Below are 14,274 nucleotides of genomic sequence, written 5' to 3' on the forward strand. Positions count from 1 at the left end.
TTTTGCTGTGGTGCTGTATACCGTATTTAATTAATCTTGAGACGACTGCGTCAGCGTTACCTCTACTAGGAGAAACGTTAGCGTACCTTCACAAACAATGCTAAGCTCACTGTGGTCACACGCCTCCTAATTTTCTCCCTGTGCCTTCTTGGGAGCATGTCGGTGACATATCTTTGTGTTATTTCCAAACGTTCGAGTATCGTATATCAAAAAGAAAAGAAGAGGTGGAAACCTTTTAGAGGTTCGTGGCTTGCTTCACGTAGAGACTTCACGTGGTTTCTTAAGTAAATTGTGTAAAGTCTGTCTCTGATACTGAAAAACTTCTAAGGCTTAATTAACCGTAGTAGCAACCAGGGTGTCGGAACGAAATGTTTTTCGTTTCGGTTTTAGTTTCGTTTCCACCGCAAAAAGTTCCGTTCCGTTTCTGTTCCGGAACGAAAAAAAAAATGTTCCGTAACGGTTCGTAACGGTTTTTTTATGGAAAAATGTGAAGTTAAGGTAATCATAACGAACATTGGATTTGTGATGTAGTTACTTGCCCTGCTCTTAGGAAAGTGGGACAAGGGTAAAATACGTTCTTCAGAGGAGCGGAAGTAACTGCACCACGAATTTCTACCAACTAGCACAAACCAGTATTAATTTCAAAGTCATAGTACTTATTTTCTCAAAAGACAAATACGAATTTTTTAGTGGGCTTAATGCTTTGTGTCAAGGGAGTGAGCACGATCTCAGAAGCAGCACGTCATTGAGTGTACTCTCTGATGTGCGAGACCGCTGTTCTGATGAAGAGATCGCCAGGCCTGCGCGACACACGCAGCACAGTCACAACGAAAGCTGGAAGAGCGGACTTTGTAGAGCCCGCTGGGGGGAGGGGGGGGGGAGTGAGACTCTTGGGGCAATAATACAAGTACACATGCAAGGTACCCACTACGCCATAAATCATCCCAATTCTTCTGAAGTAGAGAAGTTCCCACTATGCCATTTTTCGTCATTCTTCGGAGTCTCGTGGTGCACGCTACACATCTGTAAGGCATTATGTGCACTTTGCGCTGTGACTGATGACGATAAAGAATTATGGCTGAGCACTTTGCAGTGGGTGGGAAGCAATGTGACGGAACGGGCGCCTCCATTCCATTTCAATTCCGTTGCGGGGAATTAGAACTTGCCGCAATTCCATTCCTTTCAATTCCTCGGAATCAAAAAAACTTAGCCCATTCGCACTCCGGGAATGGCTGGGCAGTTCAATTCCATCAATGTAATTCCTCCACGTAAGAAAGGCATCTTGATAGTTTTATTGAGTAAAGAATGAACGCCCCATAAAGCTGATGTCATTAGATGCATTAAGAACTGCAAGAGTACGCAAAACAGATTACCAAGGTCGAGGGATAGAAGCTTGGTTACATATCTCGTGCAGTACAACCACCCTACTAATTACCATAGGGGCAGTTCTCCCGCTACCTATAGTATTTGCATGGTCAGCATGTTTTAACGAATGGTGGTGTTTTAATATTGTTTATGCTTAAATGTGTTAATGCTAAAATGACGACGTAGCCTATTTTTATGCTGACAAAAGTAGTATTCAAGAAGACTAAGCAGTTTTGTCACGCGTCTGGAGCGGTTGTGAATATGGAGAAAAATAAGATTTGGTTAATGAGGAATAAGACCCTCTAGATCTGCTGGTATTAGTTGGAATAGTGCGCCGCTCGGGCACCTTGTGCCTTTGTATCGAACACGGAACACTGGGCCGCACTGCTCATCAGCACTCACGCTTGTCAAGCGCTCCTCGCAAGCATAGAAGCACTAGCGTGGCACTGTGGTGGAAGACTCGACTGCCACGCAGAGGGCGCGAGTTGAAATGCCATCCGATCCTAGAAATTTGTTTCTCATTAATTTTTTTTATATCATGCGATAGCGGTCACGGACACCGGCGGCGGTGGACAACTATGGTGCCAAAATCAGCCGTTATGATCTCATAACAGCTTTCACTGTAACAAACTTCAGCGCCGACAATGCCCTCTCTACGCTGGCCTGCGTGACAGGCGCGCAAAAATCCACTTGCGTTAATATAAACATCTCTGGTTGCCACTGTTTTCGTTTTTCGCACAATTTCAACATATCTTTACTTTGGAATTCCTGCCTGAGGTACGCGCTAATACCGTACCCTGAGATATGCTCACATTGCACGAGCTCAGTTGCTCCGGATTGCGAAGTTTTCTCGTGAACCGAAAAACGATTGAAAAAATTTCGTTTTCACTCCGGAACGAAATAATAGATAAAGTTTCGGTTACGTTTTCGTTCCAGTCCAAAATATCGTTTTTTTTTTCGTTTTTCGTTTTCGGTTTTCGTTTCGTTCCGACACCCTGGTAGTAATTACATCGGTAACAGTAAGAGACACGTGTTGGTGTCATTTACCTTACTTCTCCTACGTCTGGTTGTTGATCGAAAAAAGCTTTCGTGTTCCTTTTCGCAGGATATTTCAAAAGCGTTTATAAGATATATTCAGTTCTAACAACGCTCGCAGCTTCTCCGCAGCGAATTGAAAGTGTGATCAGGGGGTCTTGGGATTTTGATCTTCTATAACTCTATCTTTGCCTTTTTTTATGCTGTTGGGATGCTTCTTGGTATGGCATATTTTTATTCTTTTCGTGTGCCATTTTCGATTGGTGTACCACACATATCATCATGCACCACGCATACATGTCTTGCGCTAACAATATAGGATACGTTTAAAAAAGCGTGATTTTTATGAATGATTAATCGAAGCTACCTCGGGGGGGGGGGGGGGGCAGTAAGTTTCGAAGATTGATATAGGAATACTGTCGAGATAACTAGAGCGGAATGCTGTCTTTTATGAAATGGTCAATGGAATCGAGCAATGTATTAAATGATGGCTGCGAGGTCGCCTGAAGGCAGATGAGCCAGGCGTTGAGCCAAATACATGTCTGACAGCTAGCTTCTCTGGGAGCAAGCCCTCCTTACGTAGGTACGCGATCACTACTGGTGTCTTTCAAGACAGGCTGTACACGAGCTTAGCTCGATCAGCAAGGGCTGCGCCAAGTCATGGTCTTCATCCTGCTTATAAAAACTTGGAAATGTGGCTAGGCAAAAAATAAATGCGACAAATACTACCCTGTCTGAATATTCGCTGCGTGACTGCGCATCTTAGCACGAGCATCGCATGCGTTCTGCATATTGCCTCAGTTGGGCCTTCATGATCGAGAATGAATACAATGACAACAGGCCAGGTTGGCCGTCAGCCGCGAGAAAATTGCAGGTTACAACGAGCAAAGATGCTTGTAAGTATTCAAGTACGTGAGGAACAAGCGTCTACGTCCGTGAGACAGTGAGTGATATTACTTATGAGAAAGGCCGGGAGATTATCCATATCGCAGTGTCCGGTTGGCTACCCTGCGCCGGCGGAGGCGAGGAGGAAGGACAAAAGATGAAGGAAAGAACTAGAAAAAGCTGCTCCAAAGTTCGAATGCAGAAGTTAATTTCACTGGCTGCACTTAATTGTATCGGCCTTGCTATCCCAGGCAACAGAGCTTTCCCGTCTCCGCACAACTTTGCCGAGAATACCAGGGCGTCATTTATCATCCGCCTACACGCGCCGGCAGCGTTTCTAATCTCTGCCGCGGCGCGTGTGCGTCGCCACTGACAAGCTCTCGAGCTTCACAGGTTTCGTACTTAGTCTCTCTCTCTCTCTCTCTCTCTCTCTCTCTCTCTCTCTCTCTCTCTCTCTCTCTCTCTCTCCCCCCCCCTCTCATTGTTAGTCTTCAGCAAAGAGTGGAGAGAAAAGGTAAGCGGGCCAGCCAGACTCTTTGGCGCCCCCGCGCAATATGCTAATGTAATCTCTCGGCGCGTAAAGTTCGCAAGGGCCCAGAAATAGGCCCCTCGTCGGCCTCTTCAGGAAAGCCGTGCCTTCCCATTTTAACGTAATTAGGCCTCCGGCCAACGGTTGCTCCCACGGCGTACTTTCGTCGCGCCTTTCGATGAAGCTCTTCGCTTACCCCGACGGATGGAAGTGCGTGGCCCTCCTTTCCCGCTCGACGCTCCCTTCTTCGCGTCTGAAGACAAACGCTGCATGCTGCACCTGGTTGAGTTTGCCGAGGCTAATAATATGGCATCTCTCTGCGCTTACGACAGAGAGCAAGAGAGAAAGTGTACAGTTTTTGTTTGTGGTCGCAGAAGCGCACGCGTTTCCGAACGAATAGTTAATGAATAGTTAATGAATAGTTCCGTCCATGCGCTTTCTTAGTTTATGAAAATTTTATTCTTTCGTTTGACTTACTTTATTTTTCTTTGCGATCGGTTGACTTTTCAAAGTTGAAAGCAACAAATTATGGTCGAACAATAAAGTAGGACTTATTGGCTTAAGTGATCGCCATGGCGAAACATGTGTCGTTTGTACGTCATACCATTCCGTGAACAGCGGTTCAATTTCGAAAACACTGTAAGTGACTATCTACGTGGTGACAAGCCTTACCCGCTATTAAGAACGATTGGGAACATATACTAGCGCCAGACTGGCGATCCGTTGCGGCTTTATTACTTTACCCTAACCACCGTCCTTGTTTTTCCAACTGAAAGCCTTGTGCAACTTGAGCAAGGCATACGACGAAACGATAACTAGAAAACTCGAGGGCGACGGTTGGTAAGGTGCGGCGGTAAAATAAAGGCGACAGTCTCATCCTAGTGGTCCAAGTCGCAGTAATCCCCACGACGACGAGCTGTCAGGCGCGGCTGTTGTGAGGGGCTACTTCCAATCCTCCGTTGCTCTCTTTCTTTCTTTATCTCGTATCTTTTGTTCGAAGGATATCGTGAGAAGCGAAGCTAGTTATCATCTCGGCAAGGGCGAACACTCTCTTCTACCGTAAGCTGTTTTCAGCCTCTGCTATGAAATCAGCTCTTATCCCGGTATTAGTAGTTTCTCTTGGTGGCACGTTGTGTCGTGCGTTATATTTCGCCTTTACGCGTCTATTTTTTATCGCAGCGTAGATTGACGCCTTCGGTGCCAAATTGGACGGAAAGTGCCGAACGTCTGTTCCTAACGTTCGAGCGGGAGCTTAGTTGTATCGCGCTGGAAGAAACGTGGCGTCTGGATGAGAAAAATACGATGCGAGGTCTGCTCCGTGCCAGCGCTCGGAGCTATCGCAAGGAGCTGGCCTTGTTCCGAGCGAAAGGCGTCACAAACAAGTTTTCGGGCGAACACCGATAAGGTGGAGCAGCTAAGTTATTGCCCTGCTGTTCGTAGCGCGCTGGCGCGGCACATGTCTGGCGCCGCGCAGAGTGGGCTAAAAGAATTCCTATATATGGACCTTGTTGTAGGTTCGCTCCCTGTGATCACCAAACTTCCTTCTTTTATGTTTCGCTACCGTCATCCTTCAATGTTTAGCCTTTACCGTTATCTTTATTTTTCTTCTTCTTGAAGGAGTAGCAAGGAAAAAAAGATCACTATGTTGTTGTTAGGCGTTGATGAAGTGGATCGTAGCCTTTGAAGCGTCTCGAACGTACTGGAGAGTGAGTGTATTGACGATTTTATTGCTGATCTTAAAAACAACGTTTGGAAACTAGTACGGTATTGTTATGACGTAATTATCCTACCTACCGATGCGTGTTTTTTCTTAACCAATTCTATTTTTCTCCTGAGAGTTTAACAGTAAAATGAAGCTGTCGTGTGTCTGTTCGAAACAAATCTAGGAATCAGGCATTTATTCCAAAGATTTAACCATTTAAAATCTTCAAAGTTTGCTATGTTTGAGTGTTTACGTAACTGCTGTGACAAAACCAGACAACGCACCAACTATGCTTTTCCTCATGAGCATGCGTGCTCGTGATTTTTAAGTGCCTGTCATAACGCTATGACTGCACCTATTCCATCGCGCTCCGCCTTTGCTCCTTGCCTATTAATTATGATCTGCGACATTTCCCGTTGCCGTTTCTCTGTGTTTTCGTGATTCGTAATTTTTCGTCCTTCTTTTGTGCCAGAATGCGAACGAGAACATTTGTTTGTAAGGCAGCCTTTTTTGCATGCACATCTGTCCAAGGTGGTGCACGCTTTACAGGGGCGGAAACAGTGCGTTGTTGTGGCGTGACTGAGTATTCTTCTCGCTTCGTGTTCTGCAACGCGCTTTATAGAGCGCCATTTTAGTGACAAAAGGAAACAGATATTCAGACAGTATTGAAAAGCAGAGATAACGCTTGATCGCTGAGAGGTGCTTGCGCGTGCAATTGAAAAGTCTATACGTATTCTTGTGGAGTAGCTTTTCCGCATGCGTGCTTGCCCACAGCGGTGCACGCTTTACAGGGGCAAATATTGTAATACTCTGTGACTCGACGGAGTACCCCACACGCGTCATGTGTTGCTGCGTGTTTGTTGTTGCGCCACTTTGTGGCTAAAGGGGAAAAAAGAGATCGTCGCGTAGAAGTAAAAATCAGATATAGAGCTTGATCGCTAATTTTAATGTGGTTGTGCTGAGCGAGAGGCACAAAGCACAACACGACACAGAGAACTGGACAGGGGTTGCGCACTACCTGTTCAGTTCTGTGTCGTGTTGTCCTTTGTGCCTGTCGCTCAGCGCAACCACATTAGAATGCCGTACCAACTAGCTCAAGTTGAAGCTCTGTTGGTCGCTAAGATGTATTTACTTCTGAAAGCTCGCAGTAATCCGCAGCACAGGTGCGCTTTTAGTGGCTTTCTTACAAGCGCTGAAGTACAAGGTGGTGCACGCTTCACAGGAAAAATGATTTAGACAACGCGCGCGCTTTTGTGTGTGTGTGTGTGTGTGTGTGTGTGTGTGTGTGTGTGTGTGTGTGTGTGTGTGTGTGTGTGTGTGTGTGTGTGTGTGTGTGTGTGTGTGTGTGTGTGTGTGTGTGTGTGTGTGTGTGTGTGTGTGTGTGTGTGTGTGTGTGTGTGTTTGTGCAGTGCAGTGCAGTGCAGTGCAGGCAAACAAAGAGCGTGGTTGTCTCTTTAACTAAACAGAAGACGCATGCAGACCTAGTGCATTTTCTTTTCTCCTGAATCCGAGTACGCTTGGGCCAGACATTGACTCATATAGCATTCGTGTATTTAGCGCATACCAGTTTGAGCCTTTGGCGACACGAAGGTACATGGTGAAAAGGGAGAGAAGAAGGTGCACACTGACTGGGACGCAACTGCCAAGGAAATCCAGTTGAGTATCGTTAACATTCAAATAAAATGACAACGCGTTGCTTCAGCGTAGAGTATTACAGGTGCGTTGTTCCCTCTTTGTTTTCGCTAACCGCGGTTTACTCGATTTGCCTTTTCGATTTGCCTCATGCACATAAGAGAAAGTTCCGATTGCGCGAATTCTAAATGTACGCGACGCGCTCCATCGCTTTTTCGGGATCATGCTTGGTAATTAAGCAGCGCCGTGCCGCTTTTGAGACGCGTAAGTGGTGTTTACGGGAGGACGTTTTAGAATGAGCGCACACTTGCCCTAACGGGCCACCGGCCTGTTCAGATAACGTTGGCCCATGTTGCAAAATATAACGCAAAATCACACGTGCGACTTTAACGTCGATAAAGTGGACAAGTAATGGAGAGAAGATTGTTTGGTTATTATTTATTATTATTTACACAATACTGCAGACCTTAATTGGGTCCATGCAGGAGGGCAGCACATAAATACATACATTCACAGAAACCACAACGAAATAAGACAAGTTTAAAAGACCAAAAAAAAAAGAATAACAATAACATCAGAACAAAACAAAAGTAATAATAGAGAACATAATGCGCACACATGAACATTAGATAATACTCATACAAGATCGAAGACAGCAATAACACTTTTTAAATACTCAAGAACAGGAACAGTAAAACTAACGAACGAAGGGTTAATCAATGTGACATTGTTGATAACATTAAATAGCTATACGTTCAATAGAATCTGCGTTTATTATTTGCGATACCTCCAGGTTATTCCAATCGTTTACAGTTCGTGGGAAGAAGGAAAACTTAAATAGGTTAGTTCTGGTGCTGTATGGCGTTAGAGAAAGATCATGACGATGCCTTGTTCGACGTGCTGTAAGTGGGGACACATAAGCCTGTGGGTTAAGAGAGAAGCAATTGTTTTTAAGTTGGAAAAGAAATTTTAACCGGTGTATTTTCCTTCGGAGTTGTAGAGTCTGAATATTATGATGTTTCATTAGGGCTGTGGGAGAGTCATTTATTCTATATTTAGAAAAAATAAACCTAACTGCTCGGCGTTGTATCATCTCTAATGCATCGTCGCCATCGTCGTTTGGTTATTGCCGTGAGCCGTAAGCGAAATGGCGACCGTTAATAATCTGGACGATCGTCATTCTGTATATAGATAAACTTTACCGTTTATGACCGTGATAAAGTCTGCAGCAGCTTCCCCTTTTGGCTAGTGCAACACAACTATTTTATCGCCTGCGGTTTATTGGCTACAAGTTAAGTCAGTTATTTCTGTCGCCATCCGGTAGGGCGACATACTGATGCTTACATAGTTTACTTCGGAACGACGCATATAAACGGTCGTATCAAATTCTAATTATGCTCGTTCATTCTAACTCATCGGCTCACCTTTGCGAATTCAGAGTGAGGGACCTGTTGTGTTACTCGCCAGTTTAGAGGCCCCACGCTTCATTTCCTGCATCCAGGGATTTCGAAAACGCTCGTGGGAGGGATTTACTCGTAGTTGGGCCCGATGTTATTACCTGGAGAAGCAATCGCTGCGCGGGGACATTGAATAAATCTCAATTGTTCCCCGAGGGAGGCACGGTTGATCCCCTTTGGTGCAGACGTGTTTACGCTTGCCTGGGCAACCTACGCAAAGCTCGCATTTTTTGTGCAAGAGTTGACGTTCACGAAGACGAAGCTCGATAGCTCGTCTTTCCAGAGGGTAAATAAAAGAGGCATTTAATTTTCGTCGCCGTCGCCTCGTCGCGCTTTTTTTTTTATTTCTATGTGTTCTACGCTCCCGTTTCGTATTTTACCACCGTCGTTTCGGAGGATTCTCAGGGATTGCCTATATCGCCTCTCTATACACGGGGGTTTTCCGCCTCTCCATTTCGCGGCTGTGCGCCTGGCACAATTTCACCTGCAATGAAGCACACATACAGATAAAAAGACGAATAAAAGGTGAGATGGTTCGCGTGCGTGTGTGTGTGTGTTTGTGTGTTTCTAGGATAAGAACACACGAAGGAGGAGGAAAAACGAATGTGCGGCCCAGCGAACCACTTATTTAAGAAAAACAATGAAATAAAATGAAACAATAACGATCAAGAAAACAGTGCTTCTGGTGACCGTGCTATAGTGTCTGCGTGTGCGCGGGTCGATCAGAAATGTAATTTTCGTCCCGGCGTATTAGAGACCCATTCTGGGAAAGCCTTCGGGCGATACATAAATATGACACGACAGGATAGAGGGAGAGGGATAGATGGATGTAGAAAGAGAATTATAGGAAGAGGAAGAAGGCTATAGATGGTGTTCGAAACCTGATGAGAAAGGAAGCTAAAAAGACAACGTTGAAGAAAGGTGGGCCATGGGGAATTTAGGAAAGGAGGTCGAATGTATCACGCTAGGTCCTTTGAGGATCTGTATCTTTTCTGATGGGCGTTGAAAAAACGATGGAAGCAGGGTGAAGGAATAGCGAAAACAAAATATAGTCTAATGCCTGCAAGGCGCTGTGGCCAAGTCGCCTCTGCGTGCCCTATATTTGCCTAAATTTCCATCCATCGAGTACGTAATCTCGGCAGTTTATAACCCATTTATCGTCAATGTCGGTGGCTGCGCGATCCTCTCTCTCGTACTTTTTCTCTTTGGTTTTTTTTTCTTCTTTTCATCGACCATGCTGGCGTTCGTTGCTGTCTCGCTACTGGGCACGCTTCCTATTTGTTTTTCCGGGGCCTCTGACAAATTTTTCGCCCGGTGTCTTTTACGACGAACCGTAACTCTTTGACGTCCTTTTCTGCGTTTCGAACGTTTTCTCTTATTTGTTATTTTTTTTTGGTCACCGTCGTGGTTCTTTGTTCTTGTCTGCCCTTTGTCGCTTCGCCTCTCTGTTCATGCGGATGTACGGGACCTTTCTCGTTCAGCATGGGAGGCTTTTCGTGAAGCGAGTGCTGTGTTAACGCTTGCGCGCTTCCTTCTATACCCCCGTTTCACTGGGTTCTGGATTATATCCCGTATGAAATATCCTGACAGCGCATGGTTCTTGCATATCGTTATCAATACTTTGGAGGAAACTTTCACGCGGTGTAGCCGAGGCATGGCTCATGCGACTTTCTTCTTTCTCGTAAGCTCAGGGGTGTTCAAAAGGGGAGAATAAGAAATAAACATATGCTTCCATCTGAGCGCGAAGTTTGTATGTATTTTAGTCAAGGTTAGAAAGAAAGTGAATAAAGAATCTAGTCTACATTGCCTAAAATTTTGAATGAGCTGATAGCGCCTCTTTTTTTGTGTGAGTCATAATTCGAACTACACGCTGACAGCGAAGGCACACGCGCATTCGTGCAGTCTATGTATGTGCATACTTCTGTATAGTTCGCGGGAAAAAATCGCATCATGTTGAACTTGTGCGACCTTTTTTTTCTTTTTCCTTTTGTTTTCACAAGATTCAGCAGTATGCCTGCAAAGGTTTCGCAGACTTGCCAAAGTTCACTTCTTCGGGTGATTGCATAGAGAATAAACGTGAAGAAGACGTTTCAACTTTCCAAGGCTCATAGACTCTTTTTGTGGGATTTATACTTTAACGTTCCTATATCGACCATAGGACTGTTTAGATAGACACATAATTTCCAAGGGTGATTAAACCTTAGAACTTAACTTGACAGGCGTTCTAAGCGGTACTAGTTTGTATTAGTTATACATGGCAAGCACGTCACACAGCGTTACGAGTGACATGGACAGAGAAAAAATGCAACTATTTGTTCTATTCGCATCACTTGCTTATCATCTGTATTGTTCGCCATGCCTGAAACTTAAAAGGCATGTCTTTCTTTTCTAGCTTATCAAGGTACACTTATCAGTACTTTATTCGTGTATGCAATGTTGCTAAAGCTGATTTTTATGAGCCATTCTCTAACATCCAGAGTTTAGCGTGGCCCCTGTCGTATATTATCTTCGGATCCATTAGGTTACGCAAAAGGGGAAGCTTCCTTTAAAACCAAGCATGTATCTTCAACATAGCTTTAACCTTCACTGTCCGCTTCATATATCTCATGCCGCTGTCCCGCAAGATTGTCGGAGTTCCTCCGACAGAATGCACTTTCACCTCCATATCCGCACGACCGTATCGCTACATGGCCATTTTAGCGTCGTACAGGTTCCGCACATCTACTATCCGCTCCCAGGGGAAGCACCGTCAACAGCTCCGTTCGCGCAGCTTTCCTTGGCGGACGTAAAAGCCCACGCTTCCTATACAGTCCCTCAAAAAAAAAAAAAAAAAGTGGTCCCCCTGGAACACGGCGGGCAAAGCTATGGCTTGTCAGCGATCTCCTCAATCGACGCTTGTTCCGGCTTAAGTAGGAGTACGGGAGACGCAGTCGTCTTGAACGAAAATTGACTCCCCCCCCCCCCCCCCCCCCCCCAATATATCAGCCCTTCCAGCGTGTGTACACTGTCGCACGCATCTCCCGTTGTTCTCCGCGAAAGCCTCCATTCGATTGGACGCTCTCCGGCTGCAGCTTTATATAGGAATCCTCGGGTGAAGCGGCATGGGAACGGTTTATCGAAGAATGAAGCCGAGACACAACCACCGCGAACGTACGAGCGATTCCTTCGGCAGTATGCGTATACTCTGATTTACGCAAATCCGTGCAGCGGCTGTCGAGGCTATAGGAGGAAACAGAAAGGCTGAAAGCAGGAAGGCTAACCAGCTAGAAGTGACGTGGGCCCGACAGGGGAGCATTTCCGAAGTCGTTTGCACATGTAGGAATGGTTAGCGATTGACGACGGCCTCATGTTCTGCGTGCGATCGCATAGTATATATATAAAACTGCGATGGCGTTGTAACTAAACGCCACTTTACCTTCAGGAATTGTTGCGACGAGTCGATTCGGAGTTTGAGTAGGAGACGCCGGTGGTAGCTGTTTCAAGACTGTACAGTTTTAGGGAGACATCGCGTATTAGTTGGAATCAGACGAAGGGGCTTGGGGAAGCGAACACCAGTGAATGAGGAGGGGGGGGGGGGGAAGGTGGAGACGATATATAGTGTATGCGATGGGGAAACGGGAACGGCTTGTCCGGTCGGTTGAATCGCGTGTCTCTCCCGGAGGCATGTTTCCGGTATCGCGGACGATGACACGAGGATGTGGAAGAGGGAAAACGGGAAGAGCAAGACGCGAGCTCCCCGCGTGGCTTGGAATCCCGAGGGTCTCTATCCGATCGTGTGTGTTCCGCGTCGCGTCGCAAGGAGAAGGCCCCGTCAAATTTGGCGAGCCGCGCGGGCTTTTCCGGGCATAAGCTGTACCGCGGTGCCCCGAGGACTGTGTGCGCATCTTGATCCGCGCCGATCGCACTCGCTTCGAGCGTTCTCTTTAACACGCTAATAATAAAAAGACGTATTTATTTAAGAAAATTTTAAAAATACGTTAAGAAAGGACAAAAGATACAACTATACGCGGGGGTAAATGTGAACGGCACGATAAAGCGAGGAAGCTCTCTTTTCCGAACGAGCTGTTCGCCCTTTCTAATTCGCTGTCGGCTCGTCGCCGAGCGCGCTTCTTCCATTGTCCAAGGCTTCGCCTTGCCTCGGGGAGTCATTTCTTCCGGACAAACTAATCACTTCCCTAATACTCCCATTCTTTCGAGCGATTTTCCTTATCGTGTCCTTCCGGTAATCCCTACGCGTCCCATCCGGCAGCGTAGTCGTACATTGCCCTTCGAGGATTAGTATATCGTCTTCGCCGTCCGGCGTCAACATTCAGGGGCCGAAGCTGGGAAGTAACTGTTTGTATGGCGGAGTTAAGACGACGCTGCGGAAGCCTTCATTTTCGTAACAGTGATATTTAAGTAATCTCTTCTTTATTTAGCGGCTCCAGCTTACTGCGGTAATAACTTTCCAGCCTTGATAATATGAAGCAAAGGCTTTGCTGCCTTAATATGCACATCCTTACTTTATCGACATGACAAGCGAAGTCTGATAAAACAAGATAAACTTTATTGCACGTCCTCTGTGTGGTTCATTGCTATAGGTAATCAGGGGAGAGAGAGAGTGTGTGCGTGCGTGCGTGCGTGTGTGTGTGTGCGTGCGTGTGTGTGTGTGTGTATGTGTGTGTGTGTGTGTGCGTGTGTGCGTCTGTGTGTGTGTGTGTGTGTGTGTGTGTGTGTGTGTGTGTGTGTGTGTGTGTGTGTGTGTGTGTGTGTGTGTGTGTGTGTGTGTGTGTGGTGTGTGTGTGTGTGTGGGTGTGTGTGTGTGTGTGTGTGTGTGTGTGTGTGTGGTGTGTGTGTGTGTGTGTGTGTGTGTGTGTGTGTGTGTGTGTGTGTGTGTGTGTTTATTTTAACTCCGAACTATTGTGAATCTAGGGCAGTTGTTCCTACTTCGTTTCTTCCAGCTTGCAAACTGATATCAGCAAGTTATAGTATAGTGTAATCCCTTAAGTACAACTGTAAACTTCAACGTTTCGCATAAGGTGTTGCTTGAAGACGCAGACATATTTCAGTGGATTGGCAGGCGCAACGCATGGATGACAAATAAGGGGGTGATGGCCGGCTACATTCTACGCGATCTGATCGAAAAGCAGTCCGAACGACCCCGATTCTAACGTTTATAAGTTGAATGGGACACTCTTCTGCGGTGACGGCTGCAAAACGGCATTAGCATGCGACGGTGGGAACACGTCATACGTTCCGTGTGTAAGCCACCGTGGCTTATTTGTCTCATCTGGCACAGTGCCACTTCGATGTGGCAATGTGCCGGAAGGTTCTCTTTGGCCGTGGCAACAGCTTGCCCACGCGGACCATGATGCAAAAGCACTAGTCGATCCAGATTATGGCGCAGATTAAGGGCGTCATGAGCTGGATGATTAGCAGTATATTTAATTAATAATAATAACTGGGGTTTAACGTCCCAAAAAGCAGTATCTTTAACCCTTGTACTTAGCACTACGACATGCTGTTCCTTCTATCTTTGTTAAAGCGTTATTAAGATGTCATTTCCCTGTGCGCGTTTAGCATCTCTGTTAGCAGAAGTAAGAGCGCCAACAACAAAAGTATGTGACTATTGAATTAATATTTTTATCTCCATTAACTGCTATGCACTGTGCATACATAATGTTATAATT

The 14,274-nt window shown here is 45.9% G+C and overlaps 1 protein-coding gene across 1 annotated transcript in view; it reads left to right on the forward strand.

Annotated features, from left to right (window-relative positions):
• LOC119387134 (proline-rich protein 36) overlaps window positions 1–14,274 on the forward strand; it is a 201,666-nt gene that overhangs the window by 145,772 nt on the left and 41,620 nt on the right. The window lies entirely within an intron of this gene.

Source organism: Rhipicephalus sanguineus, chromosome 3 (assembly GCF_013339695.2).
Source record: "Rhipicephalus sanguineus isolate Rsan-2018 chromosome 3, BIME_Rsan_1.4, whole genome shotgun sequence".
Classification (NCBI taxonomy): Eukaryota; Metazoa; Arthropoda; class Arachnida; order Ixodida; family Ixodidae; genus Rhipicephalus; species Rhipicephalus sanguineus.